We start from the raw sequence: 14,768 nt of genomic DNA, 5'->3' as shown, positions 1-14,768 counted from the left end.
CCGATGAACCTATAGAAACAGCAGCTCCAAGGCCATCATGTTTACATACAAAAATAAAATAAACATTTTAAACCAAGCAGATTGAAGCACTATTTCATTTATTGATATCAATATTGATTATTGAAGATATATGAAACAAACCAAAACGGCATTGCATTTCTACCTGCCCATATATGTACTCTCAAAAATGCTCAAAACAAAGTGATACTGCATTTATACAAGATATTCACATATGTTGTGTTGAAGCTGTACCACAGAAATCGCAGTACTATTGCATTTACATATATTCAAATAATTGCCACGTAAAATGTAATAAGGAACAAATCAAAGTACTATTATACTTATTTTGGCAATCCTCAGTTATGTATACTTTATGGCACTAATTAATTTGCTTTTCCAAGTACAGATCTAAGAGATTAGCATAACACCAGCATATCACATTTAACAGTATTGTGCCTTCTTCCTGTGTCCCCGTGGGAACATCTGCGTAACATTCAAAAAGCACGCAAATAAAAGCATCAGCTTTAGCCTCGGCTCCATCTGTTTATTTAATATACTGTTAAACTGATAAAAGCAGAACACTATCTGTGAATAAAGAAATCAGCTGAGAGAAATAACCTCCCAAGAGGTTGGAAGCAGTATTTTAATCTTTTGTTTGTGTGTATTTAATACATAACCATAGAATGAAAGAATATGACACCTATTACAATTCTTGTTTTTCTTGTGGCAGTAATAAAGCGTTCCCTGGGGTTGGTTAATTGTCAGATTATCATTGTTTTCATATATGCTAAATCTGGAAACATCATCTGGTCCTTTTGAAATTTGCAAAATGATTAATAACTTCAGCTGTACGTGACAAGAGCCTGCCAGTGCCAAAGTCATTTAATGTGGATACAGCAAACCACATACTTCCCATTTTGATTTAGAAACACTGCTGGAGCATGTCACATCCTGTCTGGGATTTTATTCTGTTCAGGAACTTATATAATATGATAAGGAAGGAAGCTGGCACTTTGAATAAGGGATGGCACAGACACACATGGCATTATGACTTGCGTTACTATTACACCATTTGGTAGCTGTGCTGCTCCTGATTCTTTATCTCCCTTTCGGAGTTTCTCTCTCCTACTGTTATTTTCCTGAAATAATGCCTGATTACATTCCTTTCCAGGACCTCTGCAGCTTCTGATCCTAGCTATTACAATGCATCTATGCTGATCACTTGTACAATCACAAAGTACACGAACAGAGTCCTGAATACCCAGCTCTTGCTGTGCCCATTACCTGTGACACATTCACCATTTGTAATTTCTCAAGGCAAGAAACTTTCCACGTTTTAATACGTAGTTGAACTGTTCACTGAATATGTACTGTTTGGGCTCATTTATCCTCAAAGTAATTACCTTTTCCTAGATGTTGGAGTTTTGTCCCTTCCGAAGAACAGCATGCCCCTCCAACACATTTCTGTATTACTGTCCACATAAATGGGCTTGCAGGGTAAATTCCCCATACCTTCTTACCTGTTTGAGATGGTGTTGTTTAGAAAGTCCATACCAGCTAGCCATCTTTGTTATGTCTTTTTGAACAAGACTTTTTACATGAGTTATAAAAAATATGCACTCTGGTGTTGCTTTATTGCCTCCATACGCTCTGACATGCATGCATGCCTACTGACTGATTGCTCACTGTTATGTGTATGGTTAGGCTCATTTTCTTAGACCACCCACCCCCTGGATCTTTACTTATAAACCTCTACATATTGTCCAATCCAATCTTTTCAAATGGCAATTCATTAATTTAAATTCACAGACCTACTGTAATTCTTAACTAAAGAGCCCTCATCCCATTCTTTATTAAAACAGGACTAGGTTTATATCTTTAGCTTTGTAATGACAAAGATTCTTTAATGTCTACAAAATGCTCCATGAAGCCAGTTGTTCAAATATACCTAGTCAAATTAAAATCATAATGGTTACTGCCTATATTCTGTGTACATTGCAAAACTGTGGAACTCTCACTCTCCCAACAAACATTAGAAAAATCTCATCTCATTTATTATTTAAAATTACCTTAAACACATACAAGTCAACAAAATGGCCCTGTACACCCTGTACTTGTAATACCCCTATCACTAAGCTCCCTTCTTAGTCTAATCATCTCAGTGTCTACATCTTATAATCCCAATGAAATCATACTTATCAACAAAGCAATCCTACTATTATACCGTCTCAGTTAATAAGTTCACTCTTTATGCAGCCAGACCAAGTAAATATCATAAAATCTGCACACTTTCTCACCTGCTTACATGTCTCAAATGAATAATTGGTTGGATGAAGCTTGTATATGTCCTATCTGCTGTCTGTGTACTAAAATTTTAATATGAATTTATAGATAAACTGTAAAATAATGGTGAAATGTTCTTTAAATATATGTGACTTTAGCATGCACTCAATACGTATAGTGCACTTTACATGGTGATTAACTGTTAAACTATACCTATAGCTCAGTATTATACAGTATGTTTTGTTAGCTTATGCTAATTGACTGTGAAAAATTATGTAATGTGGAGCTTTTCGCCCCAGGCATCTGCTGAAAAGGGGTTTTGCCCAATCAGAGTTTAATGGTTATCAAAGAGGAAGAAAGAAAAAAGAAAGAAAGAATCAGTACAATCAATTTTCTTCATAAAGTGATAATAAATGTTTGCATAAGCCATGCCTAAAGGTTTTTGTGCTAATATTCTTAAAAATTCTGTTACCTCTTTATCTCTGCCACCACTCTCTTCATTTTACTGCCACTGCACCATACTCCTACATGTTTATTCAGCTCAGAGACGAATGCAGCTCTCACAGTGACCCATATGGCCCATGTTCAATTAGTATACTAGATGCTCAAGCTGACAATGACACTACTGCACTCAGGTTTTAGTTTAAAAAAATATTTTTTTCTTTAAACTGTAGCAAACTGTTTGTTATAAATATAGGGAGAAGTTGCTACAATCTGGACAACACACAGCGTGCTGCAGTGCTCAGGCCTGGTATTATACTAAAGAATGATCAGTAAGATAGATGGCCGATCATGCCCTCTAACACTTTGTGCCTGGGGCAGTTGCACCTTTCGCCCAGCCCTAGCTACACTACTGGTTTCCAGCTTTACCTTTTTAATTAACCTTCCCACATACCTCAGTCTTCGATCTAGGAAAGACTCACCGTTAGACATTTCGCTAAGTAACATACCACATTAATGCCTAGACTTGCTTATTCTCCTAAACTATATCAGTAAATATTGCCCTCTTCTTTTTCTCTTCATGATCTTAAGTCCATAGTCTTTTTTGTTCTTGTACACTGGCACTAAAATGCTTACTCTCCTATCATCTGGGATACACCTTTCTCTCCATACTGCTTTGAGTTCCAAGAGCCATTTCTATCCTATATCACGCAATATCTTGATCGTATCTGCTGTGACCTCATCTGAGCCTGCTACTTTCCCTGGTTTTATTTTCCTTAGTGCTGTTCTTACTTCTTCTAGGGTGGAATCTTCTTCTTTCTTTGTAGGCTGTTTCTTGGGCAGTACAGTTTCTGTAGAGTTTTCTTCATTCAGAAGTTGCTGCAAGCACTTCCATCTGCCTTTGATGGCCTGTGGACTGGTGAGCAGGTTGCTGCTGGCAAACCTTATGAATTGTGTCTGATGACTATCTTCTATATTTTGTGTCTTTGGCTTGCAAACTAATAAAGTTTCTTCATGCCATCTACTGAGTCACTTTCCTGGAGCTGGTAGAGTCCCCTTGATGCCTTATCCATTGCTATTGCAACTCCTTTCTTAGCGTCTTTGTTAGCCAACCAATATTCCTTCTTAGCCTGGTCCATCTTTTCTATCTCCCACTTTTTATTAACCTCCTTCTTTTGATGACTTCCTGGACTTTTGCATTGCACCAGCAGCTTTCCTTATGTACCTTGTTTCCATACCTGGCTCTGATACATATCTGAACTATAGTCCTCACACATGCTGTTTTGAGGTGCTTCAACTTCACCTATTTCCTCTTCTTCCTGAGGTGATAAAGACCTGAGTAATTCCTTGAACTGTTGTGCTTTTTCTCCAGTCATCTTCCAGGTCTTCATCCAAGGTTCTGTTCACCTTAGAGGTTTCTCTGACCATTGCTTGTGGCAATAAGTGGTTTATGCTGTGAATAGAATATTTCACTAGGAATGACTCTGCGATCACTTATTTTATCCCAGTGCCCTTTCCTTACTAGGAGGAAGTCTACCTCAGCTGCGTGTTTGCCACTGCTGTATGTTATCTTGTGTCTATCTGTGCTGGCCGTCATCAAGCCATTTGCCAGAGAGAAATGTAGCAATCCTTAGTTCATATTTGGCAGGTTGATCTAACCTTGTACATTGTACATAAGAGGTGAAGACCTTAACCATTATGGCAACTGATCTCATTACACTCCAAATACAAAATAATGTTTGCCTGTTGCCTGACCCATGTGAACTCAGGCAGTCCTCAAATCCTGTTCTGTTTGTCCTGATATGTGCACTCAAGTATCCATTATCAACACCAGTTTATGTTGTCCTGCTTTTCCAATAGGTCTTGCAAATGCTGAAAGAATGCACTCTTTCCTCACTCTCACAATCCTGCTGTGGAGCATAGGCTGAGATTATGAATACTGCCCTATCCTTAAACTGGAGCCTGATTGCCATGAGTCTGTCACTAATTCTGATGACATCTCTCACTGTCTCTGAAGCCTGGCCCAGACCACAGTTCCCATGCCATTTCTAGTCTGTTCTTCTCCAGAGTAGTAGACTCTGGATCCCAAGTCAAGTGACTTTGCTGCACTGCCTTTCCATCTCATCTCCTGGATATAGAGGATGTCCAGCCTACTCCTTGCTATCACATCACCCGTATCCAGGCTGAGTCCTGTCAGAGAGCCTACATGAGTCTAGCAATCCTTAGTTCATATTTGGCAGGTTGATTGGTTTTACATCCAGCTTTCTCTCAGCAGAGCTGTCCGAAGTAACCCAAGCTGGGCAAATGGAAACTGGACAGCAGCTTATTGCCCTCTTATTGACCCAGGGCTGCTGGACTTTATGGGGGCATACACTGACCAACAGGAGCATATACACCCCTCCCACCCTTAGCATGTGTCCCTGGTGTAGGTCCGAGTAGGCCAGGTCCTCAACCCACTTTTCATCAGCAAATACCCATGCTTGTTTTTGGCAGGATTAGTCTAAGTGACCAAATCACCTAGAGCCAGTTTTTACACTGTCAAGTGGCTAGCACTGACGTAGTGTGTAGTCTGTGATCAATGTTTTCCTATCTAAAGGATACTGCACACCACAACTGATATCCAAAGTAATTGTTCTATACAATGTTTCCTCCTATATGCACCATCTAGAGTCTGTGCTGCTGTCTTCAACTCCATTCTTGGGTAAGTTTGAGGTGGAAACATTCAGCATGTTTTTGGGAGGCAGAGAAAATGCAAACTCCATACAGGCATTGGCCATAGGTCAGGATCTAACCTTGTACATTGTACATGGGAGGTGAAGACCTTAACCATTATGGCAACTGGTCTCATTACACTCTAAATACAAAATAATGTTTGCATTTGCAAAAAGTGCAGATACCCTGGCTTACCACTGATTTCAAGTGAGTAGTATATCTGAGAGATAAATATTGGTACTGATGGAACTCTGCAGATTACCTCTGATAGCACACACTCTTATTAACATAAACAAGGGAAATAAAAGGTGATGCTCAGGCAGTTAAATCCAATTTCTATAAAACCCAGCAAAATGTACAATGTAACTATCTGAAGCACTTGTGGGCTGAATTTGAGATAATCCTTGGCCAGTCTAAAAAAACACCATTCCCTCTTCATCCAATCCAACATGAAATGTAAATAACCTAATAGACTATTTCACTCCACCTGCCCTATTCTGCTGTCTTCAGTTCTTATTCTCCACACTGATCTGCCTCCCAATCCTCCAATGCCTTGCCATCTTCTGCCACTTTTCCAGCTATCTTCCATTATTCCACTTAAAATCTGTCTTTATTAAGTCTGCTCTATCTACCTCACACAAAAATTCATGCTTCCATTCATGCCAACGATAACTTGCTCCATCCTAAATTCTTAAAAAGGCTTCATCATTTATTGCCCACCACCTCATTATTACATTTAACCTACCCTATTCTCAAGTATCATCCTTCAAGGATAGAAATCTGGAAAAATGCTACACTAATTCTGTTACCAAAGCTATCCATTCCAGCTTTCTAAAAATATTTTCATCTCATAGTTTACCTTTTTCCTTTAGCCAGAATATTTGAAAACTTCATTTACATCCAAATCTTTGAGCACATTGACCATTTTCGGATACTAAGTTAATCACAGAATGGCTTCAGAACTACTTTCAACACCATTGCTGCCTTATTTTCTTAAACACATTTTATGTTTGCCAATATGGATGATAGGCTATTTATAGACACTGCCTGCCTGAGTTGATCCAAGCTTTCATCTTAGTAGATCACACCTTGCTTTTTTCTCTCAATTTTTGAGAATAGCTTTTGCAGCTAATCCTTAGTAGTTTGAAAACTACTTAATCAAAATATTTTGTTTACTTTAGACAGTCTCTGACCCCCCCCCCCCCGCGCTACATTTGGGCATTTCCAAAATATTTAGTCCTAGTCTAGTTTTCTTCTCCCTGTTTATAAATAATGCAGATAAACTACTACTATAAGAGGACAATATTAAAATGTAAATGGGGAATCCCAAACATAAATAATTCATTTATCTCTGACTCTGGTTTAACTGGTGTAAACATACACTCAGCTATTCTAAAACAAAACCTATAGTTTATAGCACTTGACAAAGACTCCTTTACACTACTTCTTGGTGATATTATGACCTCTAGGATAATACTGTTCCCTTGCAGGCACTCGTAAGTACATATGGTTGTCTAGAACCTAACCTTTCCTTTTGCACCATGTGGGACTTACTTATACTAAAATATTTAGCTCAGAGTTTTACATAAACTTGCAAGTCATCTTACTTCAGATTCACAATGGTCAATTGCAAAATATATCTTAATGCTTAAATTACAATACATGCTCCCCTTTCTTCCCTTTTACCATATTACCAAGAATTTAAAACAGAATCTGCCGGTTTATAAATCTTTCAAATTCGTGTGTACATCACTGTCACCGCCATACTTCCACTAATACTCTCCATATAAGTGAATGTGCATTGTCCTTTTTTGCCTTACACAAGTTACTTCACAGGAATGTCTGCCATAAACAATCATTACAGCACATTTCCCAATGATGTGTCACCAGCCCTATAAGACGAACTTGCAGATGCCAATATTTCCATGAAGTATTCCTGAAAGAGTGTTGTCCAAACTGGACACCATACCTGGTGAAATTAAAAATCTCTCAGTCCTTTTTTTTCTTCTTGCAAGTTCTTCTCAGTCACTTCATTAATACCTCAAAATGGAGGAACTTCAAAACTAACATGATCTAACCAGTATGTTGTCTTTCTTTTGCTATACCTTGCTTCATACTAGTAAATACTCTTTCATAGTTTGCATGTTAAATGACAACCGCTAGTATTTTTTTTCAAAACTAATTTACCAGCTGATCTAAACTTTATATTGTTCAAGCATTTTGCTCATTGTTCATAGATCATTGTGTTGAAATTTTGATCACTCATACTTTTGTTTTCTGTCTATAGATTACTTTAGGTAATTCATTGTGACCATTTGAAATTCATCATTCTTTGTTATATTTATCTTTGTTTCTGTCTGATACACACTGTGTAACTGTTGCCTCTGGCGGGATTCATGGCTGAAAAGGATCTTTGGGGACCAGCTCACCCATCTAATTTCTGAATTCATAAAATAAAAAAAAAATAAAAAATTCAAGGGCTACAACAAGCCAAGATATCTACAATCAACTTCTTACCCCATTTGTATGCCCCCAGCTCACCATTAGTTACCTGACTGCACCATTTTCCTTAGTGTTCCTGGTACTACCACCTGGTGCCGGGAGTGAACCCGTGGTAGGTTGGACAGAGGAAGTGCAGCAGGGCAGCTTGCAGCATCACAAAGTCCTGCATGGTGGAGAGGATTCTTTGATATGCCCTAACTAGGCAGCATTAGTAACATCACGAGTATCACTGCATGCAAAATCGGCTAGCTCTGCCCCCCCAACCCACCCCTGATGTAACTATGTTTAGGTTTATAAAACCTAGATCCCCATAAGTCAGTTTATCATTGTATACCTTGCTCTTAAGGTTTTACCTAGAGTATGGACTAAGTATATGGGTACCTTATAAAACAAATGTGTCACATGTATAGAAACAAACCTCTCAAGTCTGAGCTATCCAGATTTTTGTAGAACGTCCAAATTTTTTGCCTCAAATTTTTGATCTGTTCCTCAATAAATTTGAGGTTTTCTGGCAAATCACTGAGGAGTGACGTCACTAAATGATGACACATATATGTTTCAGAGTTCATGTTCTTCAGAAAATGCATAGTAACAGAAATTTTGTTATTCTAGAAAGTTTCTAAGTTTATGAAAGCAATATTTAAAATCTGCCCCTATTTGTATGCTTAGTCCCCTCCCTATATTAGGCTTTGTCCTGATTTGTTGCCCTAGGATGTTGAGAGGCATGCATAGAAAACATTTAGAGAATAGCAACTATAAAGTCTTGAACTGCTGTGTGAGAAATAGTAAATAACTAAACATGGCAACTAGTAAATAACTAAACACAGCAACTAGTTTTCAGAGATAGTGATGCTGGAAGAGAATTTTTGGCAATATAAAATAGTAGGAATCATTGATATCTAAATATGCTTTGCTAGCTTTACTTCCATCTCACCTTATTTCCTCTTCACAATATTAAATTGTGCTGATTATGTGACTGCTGATACCATCTCACTTTACACCTGTATTATGTTTTGGGTTTTGCTTTGATTTATTGACCTTATATATACCACACACAATCTACTCTGAATAATCTTGCCACCTTCTAGTAGACTATTGCAATATATTTACATGCCACTACTCACAACACTAATGTTTTAACAGTGGTGTTGCATCCAGTGTACCCCATGATGTTAAAGGTCTACCCCATAACCTGATCCCTAAATATACTGCCTTCAAGGTTGGTCCAACTTGGAGAAAATTATTAATTTATCTTCCTTTCCTGCAGGCTGGAGAAAGCTAAGACATAGCATATTTAGGGATCTATGGTATTGAAGAAGAGCTTCCATAGTCAGGAGTGCATTGGGGGGATTGCAGCTCACCCCAACAAAAACACTTTAAAATATTTAAAAATAACTAATTACCCTTACATAACTCCCATAGTCAGCAGAGTTGCATTATGCTGTGACTAGAAAGTGAACCTTCTGTGAACTACACAAGCAGACACTTTCTCCAAAACAGTCAATGCATTCTTATTATACATGAAAAAGAAAATCACCAGTGCGTACTGAATGTCCAGGTAGAAAAAACAAAACCTCATAAAAGACACCAACTGGACAACCACGACAAATTTCTTTACTTTAATAAAACTGTGGATAAAAAGGACAAGCGCTTTCGCATAAAACATATGCTTCTTCAGATTCTATAAAGAATAAAACAATAACATCTTGTATAGAGTATAGACCAACCAATCAAAAACATGGAAAATTGGCACCAAGAATGACATCATAGCTAACAGCAATCAATTTCTGTCCACTCAAAAGAGGTTTGATGTTAACTTGACTATTCAATCCTGGATGCTTATGTGCTTGCATCCTAAGAAACCACTTTAATTCTACCTGTTCCAAATAATTATTATTGTCACCACCCCATATATTTTTAAATACATGTTGTAAAACTCTAAAAGAAAACTGGTGTCTAGGGAACTCTACCTGATGTTTAGCTAGGACATTCTTAATATCTCCCTTCCTCATGTCTGAGAGCTGTTTGTATACTCTATCCCTTAACCGTTGAGTGGTCTTACCCACATAAAAACAGGAACATGAATCACAGGTGGCCAAATACACTAACTGTGTAGTGGTACAGTCAGCATAAAATCTAGGTATAACTTTAAAGGCTATAGTGGGATGTTGAAACACTTGCTCTTTTGTCAAAACCTTGCATACACTACAATGTCTGCGGGGATAAGTCCCTACTCATTGACCATGTTGTGTCACTCTACTTTTCTCATTACATAGCAATTGTTTAAGATTGTTACAATTCCAATATGTAAAACTTGGTGTATCTCCAACCAAGCTAGTAGTTTTACTATCCAAAGTTAGTATAGACCAATGTTTCTGTATAATATTTTTTATAACATTATTATTACTAGAAAGGTTGGTTACAAAGGGGGTCTGTTGCCTTCTCTGCCTTCTCCTATTCATATCACTGGCCCTACTAACCATCTGGTTTGATGTGTTTACAACTGTCATCAGTTTACTATGATTAGAACCCGGCAACATAACATTCAAATCTCCAATATTATGATCATGGTTAGCTATCCAGCCAGCCATGGCCATGTCCCGTGCCTCTCTAACAGTTGTAGTATTGTATCCTCTCTCGATAAACATTTGCTCTAGTACATAAAACTCATACTGAATATTCACTTCATTATTGCAAATCCTAGATACTCTTAAAAATTGACTTTTAACTATGCTCGAAAATATGTGTCTAGGATGCATACTATCTCTATACAGGAGACTATTGTGCCAGCAAGGTTTCCTGTATAGAGTAGTGGAAATTCAACCTAATGAATCCCTAGTCAAAGAAACATCTAAAAAAATCTACCTGTGTATGGGAGTAGGTAACTGTAAATTGTAGGAAATTAGTAGTGGACTCTTAGTATTCAATATATAAACGGAGGGCTGTAACATCTCTCTCCCAAAGAATAAAAACAAAAATTTATCGTGGTTGTCCAGTCGGTTGTCCAGTTGGTGTCTTTTATGAGGTTCTTATCATAAGTGAACCAATGCAGTTTTGTTCAACCTTTTTTGCTAGGGTGTACTGCTCTAGTCAATTTATATTTGTAGTAAATTATCTCACTTTTTTACTTGTTTTTATTTCTTTTACAGAATATCTTCTTACTCTAGTGTGTCAAGTAATATGTGTTTCTGCTTAACTAGAGTTTATTCCCTCTAATCTCAATGGAAAATGGATACTTCTATGTCAGAATTTCCACTTAAATAGAATTAAATAAGTAAACAAATAAGAAGCACATAAACTAAATAAACTAGATATGTGCAGTGCATGCATGATTTACTCTCTGTGTAAACAGTGCAGGTTCTTCACCTATACTCACTTGCATATATCTGTGTTCACACAGCACTAATACGGCTTCTAAGAGCATTCAGAGATTAATCTGTTTTTCAGTATTTAGCTTTAATCCCTTCATTCAATTCTTCAGGATAAATTCACAAACTCATATTTAACTCTTCTGTGAGTAATACTACCAAATCCATGAAATTATTTTTTTCAGTGTAGTAGCTCTATTGAACAAAAGTCCTGGCAATGTAAGAACGGTCAATAACATTCAGCTGTATGGTGCAGAGGGATGAAGCCTCAACTATGACTCGGACACCCCTAGACTAACTAGTGACCCAAGCTATAGATAAGCTGATGAAGGATGTGAAAGCAAGAAGCTGATGCTGGTTTGTGTATCCTGGGTGCAGGAGGCAGTCCTGCCTGCTACAGTGCTGACACATAATGGATAAAGGGGTGTAAGGCACGCTGTCCTTGTGCTGGGGATGTGCACTTTTCTCTGCCAAGCCATGTTCACATGTTAACCTTCATAAGCAATGTGCAGGAATGTGCATATTCACAGGGGAAGGCATTGCATGCCCTCACATCTGATGGCATACACATCAGCCACTGGAAAATGGGTTACGGGAAAAAAAAACAGAAAACCCCAGGCAGCTGCCTGAGTGATGGTCTTTCACAGTTGTTTTTCAACCCATGGGGGAATAACCAGATAAAATGATCACAGGATGGCTAATAGTTGATAGGTAGCAGGGGTTAAAAAAGGATTAAAAAAGTAGATAACATTGCTAAGTATAAAAATTCCCTCAACACATTATAAGTAGAAACAAATACTTAGTCATTCAGTTTGAAAAGCCTCACTTTCACGGTCTCAAGAGGCAATGTTTGCTATAACCGACAAAAAATAACTGCAATATAGTATTAAAGAAAAACTAAAGTGTAGGTTTAATATGTAGTAATCATTTTTCTCTGTTAACCACGTTTTTACCGTGTACACAACTGGACCTATACCCCCCCCCCCAAATTGTCTTGAACATTGTTGAACTTGCTGTTAGTTACAAACCGGAAGGTGTTACCCTTTTATTTTTCTTTCCTTCTCTTTTCATGGTGCCTCTACTCAGATTAAAACATTTTCAAATAACTGATCTAATCTCAGCTAACAGAATATAAACTCCCCTGCATTATTTGGGTGATGTACACGATTTAGAAATAATGAGCTACGCATAACTGTCATATTCCTTTTCAAACCCATTTTTTAAAGAAAACTGATTGTTTCTGTCTGCCTTTACTCTCCAATTTATGGTTCAATAGTTGTCAGTTTACCTGTCATTATTTCATTTCCATTTGCATCACCTATTCGCATCTGCTAGTTAATGCTATTTTTCTGTACTGTATTTCCTAACCAATCAGCAACCTCAACAGAACTTTAAAATGCTCATTGAATTGGCACCAAAATTCAAACTGTTTCCAAGTAGTTAACAAAGAAGTAGCGATCCTATCCCTCCAGTAGTGTGCTCGTAGCATTCGTGGGTAAATATTTGCTGTATTGTCATATATATATTGTTGGAATACACTTTATATTCTAGTTATTTAACATTGTAGCACACAATACCACTGTTACAGTAATTGTGTTCATAATCTTATTCTTAGTTTTAATTTTCTGTTCCCCCAAGTATTTGTCCTATCATTGTTTTTTGTCTGTATGTTTGCAATAGTATATCTCACTGACTAGTTTTTTGTATCAGACAGTTACAGTTTTGTTAAGGTTGATTTTTCTGTGTAATGTTATGTTCCTGATTCTAGTAGCTGTTATTGCCTAATGTCTTTTAGGGTTTGTTGATCCTGCTATTGTGGAGTTTTTACTCCAGTCCTGGTTGTCATAGCCCATACTTATTTTTGTAATCTGTTTAATTCACAGTGCAGGTTTATTCTGTATTGTATTTACATTTTTGTACCTCTATATTGACTGAAGAGCTTTCTAGCTAGCAAACCCTAACTGATAATATTGTATAGTGGTATTGGATCTAACAGATGTGTGCGAGCAGTAACGTCGATTGTCTGCATGCATATATTAAGGGTTACATGTTACTGTCGTGTATTGCACTGTCTATACTAGATTAGAAAAATTTCTTTATAGATTATATTTTTGCTCTAAAGAGTCTTTTCTTCCCGGACTGTATTTTATAACTAATCTATTTTGTCCTTTTTTCCCCCTTTAGTTCTATCTTAACTCAAAACAATAGCCACCGGAATGTAGTCATCCAGTTTGAAAAGCATCACTTTCACGGCCTCAAGAGTGGATGTTTGCTATAACCAGCAAGACATAACTGCAATATAGTATTAAATAAAAACTAAAGTGTAGATTTAATACATAGCAATCATTCTTCTCTGTTAACCACATTTTTGGCATGCACGCTACTGGACCTACACCCCCCCAAATTGGCTTGAACATTGTTGAACTTGCTCTGATTTAGTTACAAACCAGCAATTTGTTACCCTTTTTTTTAATTTCCCTCTCTTTTCATGGTGCCTCTACTCAGATTACAAACATTTTCAAATAGCTGCTCTAATCTCAGCTAATAGAATATAAACTCCCCTGCATTATTTGGGTACAAGATATAGAAATAGTGAGCTACATTTAACTGTCATATTCCCTTTCTAACCCATTTTTAAAGAAAACAGATTGTTTTTGTCTGTCTCTACTCTCCAATTTGTGGGTTCAACCCACTTTGCCCTCGCTTATGCTTGGGCTCATTCCCATCCACGCCACATCATCCGTAATATCCCAAAATCTCAGTTTATGCGGATTAGACGTATCTGCTCTTCTGAACCAGATTATGCCAATTGCAGTCTCGAAATGTCACAAAGATTTATTAATCGTGGTTACGATCAACACAATCTTTCTCATATCATGGATCAAACTAATAGGCTGACACGCACAGATTTATTACAATATAAATCAAAGGATAGGGTATCTTCTGTAACAGGTTCTGATTCATCTTTGAGGCTAGTTACCACTTATGGGACTAACACCTACAAGTTTAGAGACATTATCAATCAACACTGGGACATTTTATTATCACATGACTATCTGAACAATATTTTACCCAAACAATGTTCATTTTCCTATCATAGAGGAAGAAATCTCAATTCATACTTAACCCACTACAAGAGATATATTCCCCATATTCCATATCAAACAACTTTATTTGGGGATGTACTTGTGGGCTGTTTCCCATGTGGCCACTGTACTGCTTGCCAACATATATATAAAACAACTGAGTTTACGAGCAAAAATACTTCTCATGTGTTTAATATCAGAATTTTTGCTAATTGCAGTTCAGATTGGGTGGTCTATTTAGCAACATGCACTTGCTCTGCCTTCTACATTGGCCAGACATCTAAGCCTGTAAAATTTAGAATAGGGGAGCATATGAGTGCTATTAGGAATAAACGGCTAACTAATGCACTGTAGAAACACGTTATTGATCACCCAT

Source organism: Protopterus annectens, chromosome 2.part0 (assembly GCF_019279795.1).
Source record: "Protopterus annectens isolate FY-2018-M chromosome 2.part0, PAN1.0, whole genome shotgun sequence".
In the NCBI taxonomy this organism is placed as follows: Eukaryota; Metazoa; Chordata; order Ceratodontiformes; family Protopteridae; genus Protopterus; species Protopterus annectens.
This window is presented reverse-complemented; position numbering follows the sequence as displayed.